General features: G+C 34.9%; 1 protein-coding gene across 3 annotated transcripts in view; it reads right to left on the bottom strand.

Annotated features, from left to right (window-relative positions):
• Positions 1 to 19,421, bottom strand: part of IL1RAPL1 (interleukin 1 receptor accessory protein like 1) — a 672,166-nt gene that overhangs the window by 428,061 nt on the left and 224,684 nt on the right. The gene's annotated exons all lie outside the window — the stretch shown is intronic.

Raw genomic sequence — 19,421 nt, forward strand, 5'->3', positions numbered from 1 at the left:
CCACCTTTCATGAGGGGGAAGGTGCAGTATTGTATTTGCAAGGCATCCCCAACAAAGGCAGGAATGATACATCTGACTTCATGTTCTCAGAAGGCTAATTTATTACTTTGTTATATTATATTAAAGAATACTATACTATACTAAAGAATACAGAAGAGATACTTACTCAATGCTAAAAAGATAATAATGAAAATTGGTGACTCTTTCCAGAGTTCAAACACAGCTTGGCCCTGATTGGCCAATGAGTCAAAACAACTCACACCAGAATCCAATCAGGCAATCACCTTGGGTAAACAATCTCCAAACACATTCCACATGAGCACAACACCGGAGGAGCAACTGAGAGAAGAATTATTTTCCTTTTCTCTGAGGCCTCTCAGCTTCCCAGGAGAAAAATCCTGGGTGAAGGAATTTTTTCAGAGAATGTGAATGCCACAGTGCAGCAAAGTTTCATTAATATTCAGCAATATTTCGTTAATTATTCCTTCCATGCTTTATGGGCTTGTACCATATGAGCAGCAGCTAATCGGCAGCTTCCCATGTGAGTTTGATGTCACATAATGATGTGGGTCCAGCCCACAGGTATTTATTTATAATGAGGTGTTACCTCCTTAAAAAGCAAGCAGAGGCACTGAGTGTAGTTCATCTCCCCTGCAAGAAAATCATCCAGGTCTGAGTTGATAAGAGGTGGAGAGAAAGAGCCAGTGGCTCTGCTGTCGTTTGTTTCTTCATCTCCCTACCTTCAACTGTTGACACAACTGGACTACACTACAGATTACTCACTTCACATTCATTCAACTGATGACGAACAATGACTCAAAAAAAAACCAAAACCAGCCAGTTTCATGCAGGGTCCACATTCCTGACGCACTCATTATTGAGGTGTGTATGTTTCTTTGATATTCATGTTTACAGACAATGATGGATCCATGTCAGAATGGGTCATGTTAAGTCAACAACATCTGCTAAAGTTATTACTTGAGCGCTTTCAACTAAGAGTTATCTTCCCAAATCAATTAATCTTGATGCTCTTATTTATAACAAAGCTGTAACATCTTAGTTTATTATTCCACATGCTCCAATTCTCTACAAAACCTAGCAAAACAATTAATTACAATAATAGACATTTTTCAAAGTCTCTTTTGTGTTTCTTATTCCAGGAACCGCCACCAATTAATAAAGTTGTTAAGGGAAAGTAGATTTCTTCTGTCTCCAATGAAAAATATACCTGAATTAAATTATACAGGCTTAAAAAATGTAATGTAACTATATCCTTCCAAATATCAAATTATATAACCCCAACAACTTAAGAAGATATTGCTTAAGCAGATGTTTCATTATTTCTATTGAGTTTTAACATTTTAGTTATTTTTAAAATAAATATATTTTTTTTAATTATGTGATTTACCTTATTTTGGTGGTGGTGTGTATAAGTGATAGTGATTTCTTTCCTACCAAATTAACATGCTTTTTTTTTTCTAAATGGTGATTTTCACATTAGATGCTGTAAATAGGAGCAATATTGATTTTTCTTTCCAGTGGTGTATTTTTTGTATTGTATTTTAATTGCTATCACTTTCCTTTTAATAAATAAACCACAATCATTTTAAATTTAATCTGAATGTAAATCTATCCTATAATTTGATTAGATGCCAGAAGCTTTATTTATGTTAACATTGAGGTCTGACCTTTAATTCTTTTGGCTGGAAAAATTGCATTTCCCTGAAAAGTTTTGTAAGTTCCTAAGTATTTCTAAAAAAGAAAGTGTCTTTGAAGAACATAAAATCCTTAATGTCAATTTCACTGCTCAAAAGGATAAGGTCAATTTTTTTTTTCAGTCATTGACTTATCTGATAAAAGTACTAATAATTATTTGCTCAAATGTGACATATGCCTTTAAATATGAATAGTCTTTTTAAACTTTAGAGAAAATACTAAAATAAAATGAGGGAAAATGCATTAATAAACGATTTTAACCACAAAATCATTGCATTAACATAAGGTGAAGTGAAATTTCTGTGTTTAAGAGAGAAGTAATCTTCTCACAACTCAACCTACCTAATAAATTAGATATTATTGGATAAGGTTAGGTACAACACTACACTTTTGAATACATATGAAACTATTTAGGAACAAATCTGTGATTTTAGAAAGAAACTGTAAGTGAATCTATAGTTTATTAAAATAAATAATTCATAAATTGACATATTCCCTCAATTTTTGTAATTTCTCATTCCTATAAGTAACAGAGACACAACATTTTCTGGGAAAATAAGGAAAACATGCCTTCAGAAATTAATTTTCTAGCTCACCCTTGGCAAAAAACCAAAATATTCTACAGAAAGCAAATGCATTAGTGTGCAGATTCAGAGAAAATCATCAAACTCAGGTTTACCCTAAGCTCTGACAGATACTGGAAGAACTTTCCAGAGGTGAATATATGTGTGAATATATTCTGAACAACAGCAAATCCTTCTTTCTACCAAAACTTCAATGAGCAGAAGATATTTTGGGTTTTGGTTTTTTTTTTTTTTTTTTTCTTTATTCAATTGTTCACATAAACCAAATGAAAAGAAAATTTTTTGTCTAGCCAAAATGTAACTGGGAATTTGTATTTTCAAATTTTGAATCAGGAGAATGGAAAACTTTGGAACTGTCTATAAAATTAAATTATAAGGAGACATTTCAAATCAAGCCAACACTTTCAGTATATTCATAATTTTAAAGATTTATTTGGACAAATTTAAAGGTTTTTTTATATAGTACATAAGGATGGCTGGTAATATGCACATTCCAGAATGAGTCACTGGAGCAGTGGACTCTGCACATACTTGCAAATACCATGAACTGAAACAAATGCCCCATTTTTTACAAATTCACTCGCCAAATTCCTCTTCAAAGAGGAATAGGTTTGATTGTAGCATGCAAATAGGACTGAAAGTACAACTCTAAACCTGTAATTTCAATTGCCACCATTGACTTACAGTACCCAGCTTCCACTGCCACAATATTATTAAAGGAAATTGGGAAATATTTAGGGGGCAATTTTTTTTTCCCCCTAAATGTGCAGATTGCTTATGCACCAGAGAGTCTGCCAGGTGTACTGGTGGCAATATGAAATGCGAGAAGCCAGAAAAACCATTTTAACAGAAGAGGGATTCCTGAAGTTGCCTGGCTGGAAACGCTACATCTGTGCACCTGATTTCAAGTGCTTCTGCTGCAGAAAGCTGGGTAGAACCTGTGAGTACTTATGCTGTACTCTATCTTACTGCTTCTCCTGGAAAACACACATTGTCAAAGCTAATTTGCCAGGAGTTCTGGCCTTTCCACATAGGATAACAAATTAGACATGCTCTGCACATATGATCACTGCAGATTGGTGCTTTTCCAGCTGGGTAGTTACTATAGCAGAGTACCAATTAATCAATTAACTTTAATTAACTTGGAGAGAAAAGAAAAGACAACAGAATAATGAAAACACACTTCCTGCAAAATCAAACAGAAGATCATGAGGGCTTAGCAGAGGATTTTTAGGTTCTTTGTGTGTGCCTGCCTAGAGTATATAGGAGGACTGGAGGCTGGGGGGGACTGTGAACCCAAACCAGGCAGATTTCCCCACAGAACACACCAGCCACAGAATATTAAGACTTGAGATAGAGGTGAAGGTTGGAATGAAGGAGCTCCTTGCAATGCATACATTTTCTGCCACAGTGGTGGAAAACCTGGGAGAGGAGATGGACACAAATAAAAGAGACAAGTGATACAGACTAGTGGGAGAGAGCTAGATGCAAGGGAGGGAAATGACAGCAGATGATCAAAAAAGTATCTGAAAACCCCTCTGACAGGAACTGCTCCTGTTGCTTCTTTCTCTTACACCATGGCATATAAATTCTGTACTCTGTGAAAACCAAGAGGATTTATCCCATTGAAGCCTTTCGGTAAAGCTTATGGGAAAATTAACATCTAGGATTCTCTTCCAGATATCAGAATTCCTATGCATTCCTGCTCATAAGCCTTGTATTTCCTACAAGCCGCAGGAAATGTAATTTGTTTAGATACTCTAAAGAAAAAAAATCCTCAATAAAATCCCTATGGAAGGAAATTCTTAGATGAAGGCAGACTTTTGCATTCTGCAAGGTCTGGATCACGCATCTAAGAAACATAATTTCTTAGTTTCAGGTAAACTCACTAAGATTTGATGAAGTTGTACTATTTTTCACTTTTACATACGGAAAAAGTACACGATCATGTAATTAAAGATTACATTATAATTCAGCTATTGCAGAAATAAAGGGTCTCAAGAAATGCTTTACTTTTTATTTCTCTTTGCAACTATATTATCTTAAGTTTTTTTCACTCATCCTAAACCAACTCACTGTGCTCTCCATTCCTGTACTACCTCTTTATAACTTGATCTAGAGCTACTTCTGTGACAGAAAAATATCTTGCTTTTTTCTCAGCTGGTATAAGAGAGTTCCAGTGGGCTGATAATCAAGAACAACAACAAAATAGAAAAGAGAAAGCCTGCAAATACACTAGAGAAGAAATGTGAAGTCTTTTAGCACAGGATTAAAGACTATGACACTCGAAATATGGAGAGTTGTTTGTTCATTCAAAAAAAAATAAAATTCTAGGACTAAGGATAGCAACTTAAACTCTACTCTTTAACAGAATGGTGATGATACTGTTTATTTTCTTCTTTTCTAGATAACTTTGTGGAGAAATTTTTATACATGGTCTCAGACACAAAAAAAGTGTGTGTAAAAGCCACTATTGCAAAGCGGTATTTTAATTTTTAGATTCCTGAGATAAAAGATCCTTGGTCTATTCTTCCACAACTTCTCTTAGTTCACTTACAGCAGGAGTACTGGTGTTTTTTCTTGTATAAAATTATAGTGTTCTGTGTAACAGCTGGGAAGTTTTTTTCAGATTTACTAAGAATAGGGATGAAGAAGTGTCAGTGTCCCTGATTTTAGTCACAAAGATGAAAGAGAATTTTGTGAACTGTGTTTATAAAAATCAGTATCCTTCTAAAAGACCTCACTCTAGTTTGTGTTGTGACAAGCAAAAAGCAGTCTTCACCAAAATAGTTGTTGTACATTACTCACAAGAATGAAAGTGAGGGAAAGTGCACAGAACTGTAGGGCAGAACTCAAGTATAGAACTACAGCTGCAAGCTGACAGATAGAGTGGAACTGAGAGAAGACATATTTTGACAAATGAGAAATTTTCCACCTTAAGATGGTCTTGGACAAAGATTACTCTGCAGCCCTGTTGCCAAAATTGGCAAATAAGCAATGAAATTTTGTGGCAGCTCATATATGTTAATGACAACCAAACACAATTTTGTGCTGAAGAAATGTCAGTACTTATATTTGGCCCTCTCTCCAAAAAAAATACTAAGTAACTATTTTAAAATACAGCATGCACTGGCAGTGATCTGATCCTTTCAAATATTCTGATATCCAAAATGTATATAATCCTAAAGCATTTCTATGTGGTGAAGATTTTCTAAAAGATAGTATAAAAATTGTAGATATTGAAGCATAATAAAAATGACCAGATTTTACTTAACCCTTTTCTAAGACCTTGTATAATGATGTAACAATAATAACAATCAAATGAAAATATAATTATTACACTCCAATTCAGTCAAAAACTGCCATGAACATGAGGTTATCCACTGGCTCCTTCTTTACAAACTCTTTCTGAAATGAAAAGTTTATAGCAAGGCAAGGTGAAATTTCTGTTTAATTTGCCTAATATTTCTTCAGTAGTACTCTGTGGAGAACACCCCTACTTACTTAAATCTCAACACTCATCTGGCAGACTGATGGGTAAGTCCAGTACAAAATTCATGACCATTTTAGGACAAAGTTCTAAAATTCAGGCTTGTTCCTGACTGCATTTGGCTTATTCAAGCCTGATGTTAATACTCTTCCAGTGGTGTACTGAAAGCTGCTTCTGGGTTTTTGTCTCCTAAACACACACATAAACACATTTATATTTTTTTTTAGTGCTCACTAAATGATGGAAAATATCAATCTACAAGGCAAAACCCTTATATCTATAGTAGCCAGAAGCAAAATAGGCCACTTATAGTTCCCTCATATATGTTTATTCCAAATGCATCAAAAGGTCTTGAATTCTGTCTCTACCAAGCCCATCAATCAGTGTGGTTGCATATCTAAGTACTAACATTTATAATACATGTTACTATCAGTTTAAACAAAACCACCTTTTTCTTGTATTTCCTTGCATATTTTTCCACATTTCTTCATAAGTTTCTCTAGCCATAAAACACAACTAGTTTATACCATCCCTTAGCAAAGGCTATTAAATTATTACTGCTTTTATGTGGTAAATTTGCTACTTTCTGACAGCCTGGATTCCCAAAAAAGATGAAGAAGTTGCCATCAACTGGAAGCTTGTAAGCCTTTGAACATCTTCTTGCTCCCAGTACCACTTCCAGAGGACACAAAGGAAGGAACAGTGTTTTCTCTCACCCCATCTTCTCAGAGATCTCTTGTCTAAACTGTGGCACCAATGGTACCCAGGGAAGGAGAGAATAGTGAAGCTGTGTAGCCACGAAGGTATTTCTACAGTGTGCAGGAAAGAGCGTAAGTAACAGCAATACTTATAGTGGGGAAAGATGTCAATCCATATATCAAGTCTCATAAATCTGTGGTTTGACTTAATATACCATATTCAGGTTTTTATAAGTTTAAATTTAATGACTTCTTGCTCTAAAACTTCAGTTGTGTCAACAGCATTTTACAGAGCATTTTATAGTAATTACTAAAATTACAGACTTTTATAAGGTTTTTAATTCACAATGTCCAGCAAAATTGATTAAAGAGGAATGTTATGAAGCTGGTATTACTATTTCTTCATATGGTAAGAGAGTCATATTTTTGAAAGGTACTGCAGAAAATGAGATTACATGATCAAAATTAATGGTTGTGATACCCTCCCTTATAACCAAGCAAGCTACTGAACTGAGTCCTCAGATGCACCTGAGAAAATGCAATTTTGCACTGTGATATATGGAATGAGAGCAAGTGGGAAATAACAGTAGCTCAAAATGCTCATCATCAAGGAAAAGGACAAAAATAGCTCCAAGTTCCTTGCTAACATGATGGTAAGAAGCAGGCACTGCTTTTTTTCTTTGAAGGTAAAAAGTGATCTTGTCATATATATGTGAATGGGAACAATTTCAGACACTGGCAAACACCTGTAGAGTTGAATGAAGGACCAGCTATGATGCAGAAGAGCAGCTAGAAGGGGGTTAATGGGGAGCAGAGAAGAGAACTAATGTATCAGGGATAATAACCAGACACTTCTGTTTCTAGGAGATCCTTGAACATTATTATTTTCATTCTTTGGTATGATTTTGAACAGTTCAACTCAAGTTTTTTGAAAATGTGATTCTCCATTTTAATTTGCTCTCTTTTGTAATCTCCTAATGGTTCAAATTTGTAGAATGTCACTGTCAAGCAACTAATGAAGGATAACTTCAGGGAGTGACATATATAGAGTGCACTTATAGATATCAATCATATAAATATAGTTATAGATTGAAAAGTTCTATTTTTTTTCCTTAAAAATACATTTTCCAAATACCTGCAAGCACTTTTGAATCCTTTCATGACCTTGTCAAAGAAGCACTTAAGTGGAGTCACTTATCTGAGACCACTGCAGTCTTGCAGGGGAGCCAACAGGTATTTCAGACTTGGCAGGTAAAGCAAAAATAGAACACACCAAAAGCAAATATACAGGGTAGGGAATGTATTCTACTCAAATGTGAGTTGACTGTATGTGTCTTCTGCTTTCTCCTGGCAGGCTTTTTTTCCCCTAACAAATGAGTTGTGAGCATTCCATGAGAAGCCAAAGGCTGCTTGATGAGATAAAACCTTGTGAGTTTTTTTAGCTTCCTAGGGCTTAATATACCAGGAACAACATTCTCAGAACACATGAACCCTGTTTCGGAATGATTCATTGTGACAAACTTGCTTAAACACAACATTTTTCTTATATTAACATAAGAAAAAACATACAGAATTTCACCCAAACATTTCTGACAAATGCAATTTTTCAAATTTTTTTTTGCAAACTCTATAAAGTTTCATAGAAATTTATGCAGACAAAAAATATTTCATTAACTTAGTTATCTTATAATGTTCTGACTACAGAGATTGCTCATAATAATTAGATCAATTATTTTCTCTTATTAGCTTTTCTTTTGTCCCTCAGATTCATAGTGCCCTAAACAGAAAGACTGGGAAAATTGTCTGTCCTAAAAGACTATGAAATCAGCTATGGCAAACTGCAAACTGGAAAAAAAAAATTATAAATTTATGATTGTATGATACTTGAGTTAAAAAATATTTCATATAAATAATGATCTTCAATCAATTTACTTCTCTTTGTTCAAGCAGGCAGTAACTATGCTGCCAAGTTAAATGTGATGTGGAGGAAAATTAAACTTTTGTTCTGGAAAAGAAAAGTTCTAATTTTCATAACTTTAGGACTTAAAAATTGTGATTTGAATTGAGTAAGTTAAATTAAAAATGGCTGTGTCAATGACTAGTATCTCTTATCCAATTAAAAATTTACTTGAAAAATTTCTACATATCTGTCATCCAAAGATCTCTTCCTTGCCCTCTTAATTTGTAACACTGTGTTCCCCACTATATTAAACTTCTATGAAATGGTGATGGGCTTTCAGGTTATAGAGGAGGAGGAATGGCAGAAATATACTCAGAATGCTGAAAGAAGGAGGCATGGTTCAAAGAGGAAGCATGCAACTTTCCATCATGAATTCCTAGACTTTACTCCAACTTTGATATTGAAAAAATATTCTACTTCCAGGGTATTTACCTATGTTGCACTTAAATATCGTATTTAATCTCACAGAAAACAGAAATATGAAGCAATAGAAAAGTATAAGCTGCTAATTTTAAAAGTTCTTGTCTTTTTCTCTCGTCTTTTTTCTTTTTTTTGCAGAAGCACTTTACAAATGACATAAATGCAATCAGTCTTCACTAGAGGTTCTTTCTGAGAGGTATTTCAAATGTACTAGAAGCACTCATGAAAGAAGAATGCATTTTCCACTTAAAATTCGTTGGATTTCATTGGAAAGGGCCAAAAGATATTTATGGTTTCATGAGAATTCTTTTCTAAACAATGGTTTCTAACTTATTTTCAACCCATGAACTCCCACTGATGCCCTGTGATTTTTTAGAATTCTTATTGGGAGTCTAATATCTTCACTGTCTTCAAAAATCACCTTTTTGCAGCTGAGGTATTTTTCAAAATTCAAGCAAGACCCAAGACACCACTTTAGAACTCCAAAATACCCAGTTTCTTGTCAGCTTTTTTTTCTCTTGGTACTGGTTTGCACGACTTTTGACTCTCAGCTGTTCCTTAGACAGCAGACTCTTTAAGAATATTTTGGCATAAAATACAGCTCAGGAGGAAATAATGTATATTAAAAATAGCAGGGATTTCACGTACACGAAAGGCCTGCACTCACTTGTGTTTGGGTGTGATTACTTTTAGTCTTTACTCCAAGATGTAGAAGCTTTTATGAAATACAGAATAAAAAATGACAGCATATGAACTTACCAGCCGCCTTCCACTGCATGTACCCCCACCATGTTTCATACAAGGCTATTTCCTACAGACACTAACTGGATTTTTTTCTTTTATATTTTCCTTAATACATCCTTTCAACTCACCATGGGAGAAATGAAGAATGTTATGTTAGTACCTCAAAGTCATTAGATCAGAGTCTGTCACAGCAAAACAGTGAATTCCTAAATCGAGGGTACCTGACAGAAAAATACAAATCATCCCAAAAAGCAAATTAATGCCATGCTACTTGTGTTTCATGGTGAGTGCAGAATGGAAATAATGATCAATTTATTCAATAAATAGAATAGTTGGCCTTGAAGGGAATTTCAGCATGTGAGGGTTTATATTATAACCTTTTCCATTTGACATTTTGTGTTCTTCTCTGTGAGTCAAAAAGGATTTGGGTTTTTTTCTTTAATTTTTTCCTTTGCTCTAATATATCTTTGGATGCATTATTTTTTTTTCTCTAGTCTGATGGGCCATAGTGATTAATTGTGTGATTACTAATGGTCATAAGACATGTGGGATTGTCACAAAGAACATCCCAGAATTGTGTGTAGGCCTGGACCTAACACTGAAGTTTAACATTTTTGTCTTTCTGAAACTTTTCAAGAACTACCTATAAGGAAAGACTACTGAAGACACCTATCTTTTTTTAAAAATATTGAAAAATACAAAGGTATTTAGAATCTTATCTGGACGTTTATGAAACGGGAAAAAAAAGAAAGATTGAATTGCAAGATAGTGAATAAAAGCAAAAAAATAAACCCCATTGGTAACAGAAAAATGCTGGGTTCCACTTAATTATTAATCAAGATCCAATGAAATATTTTGACTTGTCTGACATATTTTAAAACACATTCAGTTAAAACAAAACTTTTATGTCTCTGATATACTTAAAAACACTGAATTTTTTTTAAAATGTAACCCTGAATTCTATATGTTGTCACTGGGTTTTTCTAGCATAGCAACACAAAATTTTTAGATATAAGGCTTTTGAAAAGACATTTTTATTACAAAGCTTATGGTTCTAGAGGTCATGGTAGTCCCAACATCCTCATTGTCTTTACTTCCCAGCAGGGGAAAAAAAAGACAAAAACTCTAGATTTTAATATGATAGTCACAGATAGCATTTAGCCAGGCCCTGCTGACAGTCTTTTGGGAACATGGCATCACTGAAAAGACTCAGCTAACCTAACAGAGTATGGCTTTAGGCAGTTGGTGTTCTCAGCAGACACTGAAATGGAGTAAAACAGATTCTCTAAGCTCATATTTAACCTTCCTTTCTCTTTCAATCCCTTTGATTCATATAAGCTCTTGATCACTCCTGCCCTGTGCCTTGCAGAGTGCACCTGGTGCCACAGCCTCCAAAGAACAAGGTAGACACAGTGGTGCAGGGCCAGCAACAACACCTGGGAAACAAATCTGTCACCTGGTCACCTTCTGACCCTTCTCGAGCATCCCTCTCTTACTCAGCATGCCAGCATGCTATGCATCTCTCTGAATAACTGACTGAATTATCCTAGTACCTACCCTTATTAGCCAAGATTGATCAGTTTTAAAATAAAGAGATTACGTTATTATTAGCACAAGTCACTTGGTTTCCTCTAATTTCATCAAATTAAACAGATTACTGTGTTTATGCCTACTTAAACCTGGTCACAGAGCCATGCTGACATGGCATTTCTGATTATGCATCCCACATTCCCTCTGAATACTCTCTTCTTTGCCCTTTCTTGCTCTGCAGGTTTGCCCAGCATCTTAGGAAATGTTGCACCTGACCTTTTCAAAAGGGCAAGGCTATATCTTTGTTTATACTACAGATAATCACAGACTTCAGACTAAATGTCCACCTCTGTTTCAACATTGCTAGACATAAATATTCTACAAATTTTATCACCCTGTTCTTCCAGCTGGCAATCACAGTGTTACAGTGTTGAGGTGAAGTCAGTCTTTGCTCCTCCAACCACAGAACATGCTTAGCACAAATTACATTCTTCCACACCACATGAATCTCTTCAACTTCATAAAATACATTTTACCCTGCAGTTCTTTCTGTCAGTTCTGGCATTTTTGCAAGTTTTGCATCGCATGTGTAAGACTTTTGTATTTGCAGTTTGAAGGCATTTGAATTTTACAGCGTACATGTGTATCAAAGTACAAACTTTAGTGAAAAACAACCCTTCAGTTGAACAACCCGTAAAATGTTCTCAGATCAGGTGAGCTTTCTTTTTTGTCTTTCAGGTGTTGATGGTGACAATGTAGAATTTGAAAACTGTTATTATTCAACTGGAGTTGAAATACGTGTGTGTGTGTGTGTCTGTGTGTGTACATTTGCATTTACACGTGCATGTGAATAGATACATATGTCAGTTGAGAAAAAAAACCCCAAACATTAACCCTCATAGAAGATTACAGCTAATTTGACACTAAAAATATTGAGAAGGAAGTCAGTTCAGACACCCATGACCTGTAAGGTTAGGCCAAATACACAAAATTGAAATTGAACAAAATGTACATCTAATCTTGATATTAAGATTTAAATAGGTCACTATCTTCTCTACTTTTTTGCTTTTTCTCACTTGATAAATAATATTAAATGCAAAAAGGAAATAGTACCTTAAGGCCATTCCAAATTATATTCAATTAAATTAACCCTCATATTTGGGCTTGCTTATTATATATTTCTTAAAGATGCTATTTCACTGAAGGGACAAGACCTTGTGTTCATATACAATGATATGACCTTTAAGCCTCAAGAAACTTTCTCACCTATTGAAAAATCTGACACCTGTAAAAAAAAAGTCAACTAAATGTGATACCAAATAAGTTACTCTGTTTGTTAAAACAAACAACAAAAAATGGGTGAAAATATGGATTAGTCCTAATTTGCATGAATAAATGAAGTTACAGTCCAATTACCATGTTAATCTAATTACTACTGGACAGATTTCTGAGTACATCTGCCGATTTTTTTGTCAAAACTGAAAGAGAAAAATAGGGGAAAATGTGATGATATTTGTATTGTCTAAATCCCTTCGGCAGCTGCAGTCTAATTTGTTTTGTAAGACAGAGCAACCACAAAACTGCTTCAAATGGTTTTGCCTAATGACTGTCTCACAGGGGCCATTACATTGTCCTCACCTATCAAAGCACATTGGATATTAGCTGCAATGCCTTCATTTTAGCCTAGTACTCTGTGACCTCTGACGAATCCTTCGTTCTCCTGTTTAGGAAAATTTCTGGCTTCATATGCCATCAAGATTTGATATAATTTTGGCCTATTTGACATAATCTCTTTTATAAACTTTCATTTCATTTCTCTTTGTGAAAACGGAAATTGGGCAAAAAAGAAAACTAATTCTTCTGTGTCATACTGAGCAATATAATTTTAAGTGCTTAACCTTTCCTAATATGCTTAAAGCATCAAAAAATAAATAGTTGCTGTCCTTATTTTAGCCATTCTTTAATGAGATAGAACACTGTACACAAACCTATATTTTATATGAGATGACATCACATTAAATGACTCTCCAGAATACTGCATACATTTTAAAGATTTTTTTTTTTTCTAAAGTGAAGAATTTGCCAAAAAGTTCAACTCATAGAACATTTAGAGCACATATTTAAACCCAGATTGTACTAAACCTTTTGGATAAAATCCATTAGCAGTCTCCAAAACTGATTTCTAATGTGATAACTCCAAAACTTGGATGTCACATTTCTTTGTGCGTCTTGCCTTTGGCACACCATAATTTACATTCTTGCCTTTTGAAACCCAATCCCCCATCAGAGCTGAATTAGAGCCCCCAGCTCAGAACAAAGAGGGGCAGGCATGGGCGTCAGCCTCTTGTAGTGCAGAGGGCAGAGCATAGGGATCCCACAGTGTGAGTTACTGCAATGCACCAAGGAGATTTCAGATGATAGCAGGGGCACAGGGGTCTACAGAAAAGCAGTACAAAATTCCCAGTGGGGTTTAGAATGTAGTTATAATCTCTGTTCCATTTTTAAAATACATTACTAAAGTGCCTAAAGAGAGACAACCCAACAACACAGGGTATTTCCCCACTGTTTTATACTGAAGACCCTCAAAGAGCAAAAGGCACTAAGCAAAAGGCACTCTGTATTCAGTATTTCCTATTGACTGAAGACTCAGCATGCAACTTATTATGACTTTCTCCCTGAAATAACACTCCCCAGACCATAGTTAGCCTAACCAGTTCATAGGTACAGAGCCCAGTTTCCCAGTGCTTTTGAAACAGTCTGACCAAAAAAATACTAAAAGTCATCTTCTGAAAGTAGGAAGAGTTTCTTGAACTTGTACAGCAAAAACAGATCTGTTGTCCCAAAGTTTTGAACTCTTCCACGAGCTGTGGACCACTTTGGACTACATGGCTGCATGTCCTTTCCACAAAAATCAGGGCAAAGAGGAAAGACTGCATGTTATCCAGTCTCGCCTGCATGGGGACAGGATGCAACCCAGACATTATCTCAAGAGATAGAAGATGAAAATTGTTCCAATATACAGAGTTAAAACATAATCTTAGAGAGACGAATTTTCAAGAAATGTTACAGAAATATGACATTGTTAGGCTACTATGGCTAAAATTTCAGTATTCTAAACTGACAGGTGAAACATCAGAATTTCGTTTTAGCTTGATACTTCTCTTATAAAGTTTATATAATATAATTCTAAGCCAAATGTACTGCAGGGGCTAAAAGCTAGAAATTGATTTGTATGCTATCAGATTCTGTTAAAAATGAAAGTATTAACAAATTTCTCACTTTTATCTAACTGGCATTTTAGCCCTGAAATGTGAGATTATAGTTCTCTTCAGAAGTCTAAGTATGATCTAATACCCAGTAAGGAACTTGGCAAATACAGAAAGAAAAACTGGGACCAGTCATAAAATCAATATGAAAACAGATTTTACCATTACAGTTCCTACAAATCCTTCCAGGCAATGATAAACTCAGTAATTAGATATCTAACCTTTTCCATTGTTCACACTACCGAGAGTTAAACTTTCCATATTACATACATATAGCTGTTATTTTTTAATGATTAAGTGACATTACATATTACTGTTATTTTTAATGATTAAGTGATCTAGATGTTCAGCATATTAACATTCTGCCTAAGAATCAGTGTTCCTTCTTTCACACACCCTATTTTCAGTAGTTTATCAATTTGCATATGACAATATTCCATTTTTACATGAAATGGCACATATTTTTGGCTCAAATTTGCAATCATTTAGAATAAATTTCTTGTATGCATTGTTTTCTTGCTGCAAGGTATTGATTCAGAGAAGAATAATGAATTGAAGATTAGCAGAAAATATTATAAAAATAGAAATCATTCATTCTACTCTAAACCCCACACATCATGATAGTTTAACGGTGCAGCATATAAAGTTTGTTTCCCCAGTAATTTCTTTTCAGCTGAATAAGTTTTCTGAACAAACAGGTAATAATTATCATGAATAAAAATTAATATTATTCAGAAAGTAGAAACTGCAATAACAAATTTGGTGTATGTCACCACATTAGTATGAAGGACCATTTATAGCAATGAAATGCAAGAGTCCTTCCAACTGGGCTGGAAACATGACTTACAGTTTGCACAATGAGGAAAATTTTTCAGCAATAGAAGACGGAAGGAGAATATATATTGCAAATTAAATGGGAAATTAAAAATAAACAAGCTGTGAAGAGCCTTGCAATATATTTTGTCCTTAAACCTCAAGTCCTTATCTCCTATTTTCTCCAGCTTGTGTTGCTGCAGCACTGAGGACAGGCTGTGCCTTGTGAAGGGAATAGTGTGTGTATGATGTTCAAGTTTGTCTGGTTTGTTTTATTGTCTGCAACACTACCTTGTTTAAGGTTTTCTGTATGGAAAATTATTCATGTTGCCTCTGTAGACTGATTTATTTATTAAAGGGAGCAGGTGGCTTAATGAGATTGATCCACACACAAAAGTGAATAAAGTTTTCCTACATAGAGTTTGACCTTAAAGTTCATTATTTTTACAAACTTAATATCACTAGAAATATGGATCTCTTTCATCTTGGCCACACCTACGATTTTTATTTTTTAATCAGCATACTTCTTGAAATGGAAAATGTAAATGAACAAAGTTGTATTTTGTTAATTTGATTATATTTCTTTGAGTTTCTGTATGAGTTCACCCACACATACAGATATCCACCTTCATATGCCTCATTTTAATGGACACCCATTAAGATCAATCAGAATTATCTTTAAAAATGGATTAGTTAAACTATATTAAACTCCTGCCTGGACACTCTCATTCAGAATTAAGGAGGGCTTGCATTTGGTTTAATTTAATTTATTCAGGATGTGAATCCACTAATCTACTTTAATTAATGATGCTCTGAATTCACGACTTTAGTCAATTTGGGTTAACTTTCACAATTGCATTAATGTAGACAAGTCCTAATGCAATTCCAAACATAAAGCAGTATTACACTAACCAATTTATATGTTGTGACTCTACATCCACAGTCAAGATAAATTTCATGACTTCCTGGATGAATTTCATGGGTTTGTGCAGCTAGAAAGGCCAAGATGCAATCTAAATTCACAGAAGACACAGCTTTTCTTTTAAGCCCACAAAAAACCCAAACCTGTTCAAGCAACTGGATGGAGGCAAATGCTTCTAGATGAAAGATAGGGGACAGACACTTTAAGCATGTGGGTCACTAAGTGTCCCACAACACTTTTCACAGGATTAAAAGTGTTATTCCCAAGACATCCTGAGTAATTACATCCTGTCTTTCTAGCTCCACTTGCAATTTAAGTTGGCTGCGGTATTCCCTGCTTGGCAGCGTAAGAAAGGGAATTCTGCTCTGTGCTCCTGAGCAGCTGCCACTTTGCACTTCAGTGGTGGATCTGCACGTATAACCTGCAATGGTTAACAACCTCAGAATCCTAAGAAAAATTAAATTATATAATTGTTATTACTCAGTATGTTTTTCCTTGCATTTGCTATTTTCCCTGAACTGGAGGGCACCACATATTGGCAGCTAACCATTTCCACTGATAACAGAAATATGATGCTATATAGCTAAGTATAATGGCTAAATGACTGGACAAAATTGTTTAAAAATTACATATATTTACTGAAAGTGTGATTTAAAAAGTAAATTACTGTACATATCCTCAGAGACTCAGGATGACACCCTTCCCTTCCCCCCACCCCATACACACATACACAGTTTTGGCTTTGTTTTCTAAAAGAACCCACTCAAAACAGTAGGAAATCTGCTTTCTCATTTGAAATATAGTGCAATAGCAGTGTATTGTCCTACAGTGTAGTGTAAATTTAGAAATGCATAAGTTTCTAAGTTGACGGACAACTTAATACACAACAAATTTAATATATATTTTTGTTTTAATCAAAAAAGGTAAAAAGCATACTTTAAAAATAGTTTTGGTAAGAGGCATGTTTTGAGTTCATACTTGCAAAAACCTCTTGTGTGTTGCCTATGAAATCACATTTCTGGTGATTTTTCTCTTTTCTTTCCTCCTAAGTATTTACTTACTGCCACTAGAGTAGCTTTTCTGATTTTCATCCAATAAGCAGTCAGGTAGTTTTTGAATTGCAGCTAAAAGTATGAATAATGTTAAGCATAGCTTTTTTTTTTTTTTTTTTTCCTCCATAATAGATGATGACATGGACATCACAGTATGGTGGCATTTAGAGAATCAGTTGGGAAGCAGGCAAATGGAAACCCTAAAAGCATAATAAATGCACTACCTTCCTTTGAAATTACTACTCAGAATGTCTTTCCTCTCTACATGCAGTGCTGGTGAATCCATTACACGTGCACTGAGAGTGGATGTAAGGCTCCTACTTGTACAGCACATTTTGGTCCACAGTCCTGAATACAATGTACAAAAATGTGTAAGTAATCTGTATTCTCTTTTCAAATACAGAACAACTGCTGCATGGAGACATTGAACATTTCACCCACGGTCACCGAATGGCTTATTCTCCATCACAGCAGGGCTCAGTGATGGTGGTAGAATGGGGCACATTGGTTCAAACACCAAGAATGATCATTTCCATGTATAACTTGTTATCATCTACCTGTCACAAAGAGTTGCTACCAGGAAAACTCTTCCAATCTGAAAAGCTCAGGATGTAAACATTATTCAGTTGAAAAACTGTAGTGTGGAAACTGCTCTATCAGCAGAAGCTCAGGAAGATTACAAATAATAGCACTGAGCAGGTCAGGTCTGCTAAGGACCTGAAAATCCTGTGCAGAACAACTGAACAAGTCCCTTATGAGAGATCAGGAGGAGTCCAAGAACATAGTGCAGGGATAACTGAGGATTTGTAATTGGACCACTTGAAGGATTATGAATTTACAAAAGAATCATTTCAGGTGTAGGGTGTAAATTAAAAAGCCAAGACACATGACAAGAGCTGATATTTTGAGTATAAATTCCTGAGGTGGATGATATTGATCCTGTATTTTAAAAAATAACTGGGGGACTTCTTCATATTCTTGTCACTCTACTACTTGTTTACCTCTTCCTGTAGCGTTTGAAAGATTTACAAGGAGGTTCTGCTAAATACTTCTGGTTTTGTCAGTCTGAAGTTTCCATGCTCTGAGGCATCTTCAGGCATTGTGTGGCGATTGATTAGTCTTTTTTGGAGAAGGACTGTGAACAGCTGGAGCAGTTAACAAAGTGAAAAATTCTTTAAAGTGCAAGCTAAATAGGGAAATATGTTTCTATAACAATCATATAATTGTAGTTGTAGTGACTCTTTGAATAGGATGTTGAGTTTGTATTACAAACTCAGACATATCTGTATACAATATAGACAATCAACCCATTCAAAGTATCAAAGAAACATATATAACTCTGCTGATAAATGTTAGAGCCACTGAAGGTGTTTTTAAAATTGTTTTAAATTACCAAGATACAGCAGAAGCGAGCTTGTTGAAATATTACCTGGGATACCTCAACAGTATTGTTAAAGTGTGAAATCTAGCCGTGTTCCATTAATGGTTCTAAAAAAGCCGATCACTGAAGCCCTCCAACATTGACCACAAGGGTTTTTCAGGAGAAATACAATTTCATGCAGCTCTGTTAAGAACACTTTTTATTAGAGCAGCAGGCAGGAGGAACTGGTTGCTTAGCAATAGTAACTTGGAAGGAAAAGTGCCTGGTCCTGTAAACATATGCAGGGATTCATATGTATTTCTGCAGGTGCATCCATTCATACATCCATTCATATATAAATATATACACACAAACACATATATATGCCCTGATTAATTGTGTTTCTCATTTTTAAAGAGAAGAAGGAAAAAAAAAAAGAAACAATCTTAGTTCAGACATGATTTAAAGTAGTTTTAAGAAAAGTAATTTAGGATGTTCATCAACAGCAATGCTATAGACTATGACAGGAAGCACAGTAGGTTTACAAAGAAAGAAAAGTCAAATTGAAACACTAGGGCGATGGGTTTTATCAGCCACAACAACCTCAGGGAAGATACTTACTTGTCTGTCACAAAGAGATCTATCAATATTGAATGTTACAAAGTTATAGATAACAAAGATGGCTTTTCCAATCAGTAATTGTACAAATCTATATTTTTAGTGATAGGCTGGAAAAATTGAGGACATTTATCTAATTTTTTCTCTAAGGCAGTTTATTGCTTTGTACTGGAAAAAGTTAAAGACAAACACTTCCATAAAATCTTCCCTAAATTTTAATATTTCAGAACAGAAATTATAACTAAGGT

The sequence above is a fragment of the Passer montanus genome, unplaced genomic scaffold, assembly GCF_014805655.1.
Source record: "Passer montanus isolate IOZ18808 unplaced genomic scaffold, ASM1480565v1 scaffold3, whole genome shotgun sequence".
NCBI lineage: Eukaryota > Metazoa > Chordata > Aves > Passeriformes > Passeridae > Passer > Passer montanus.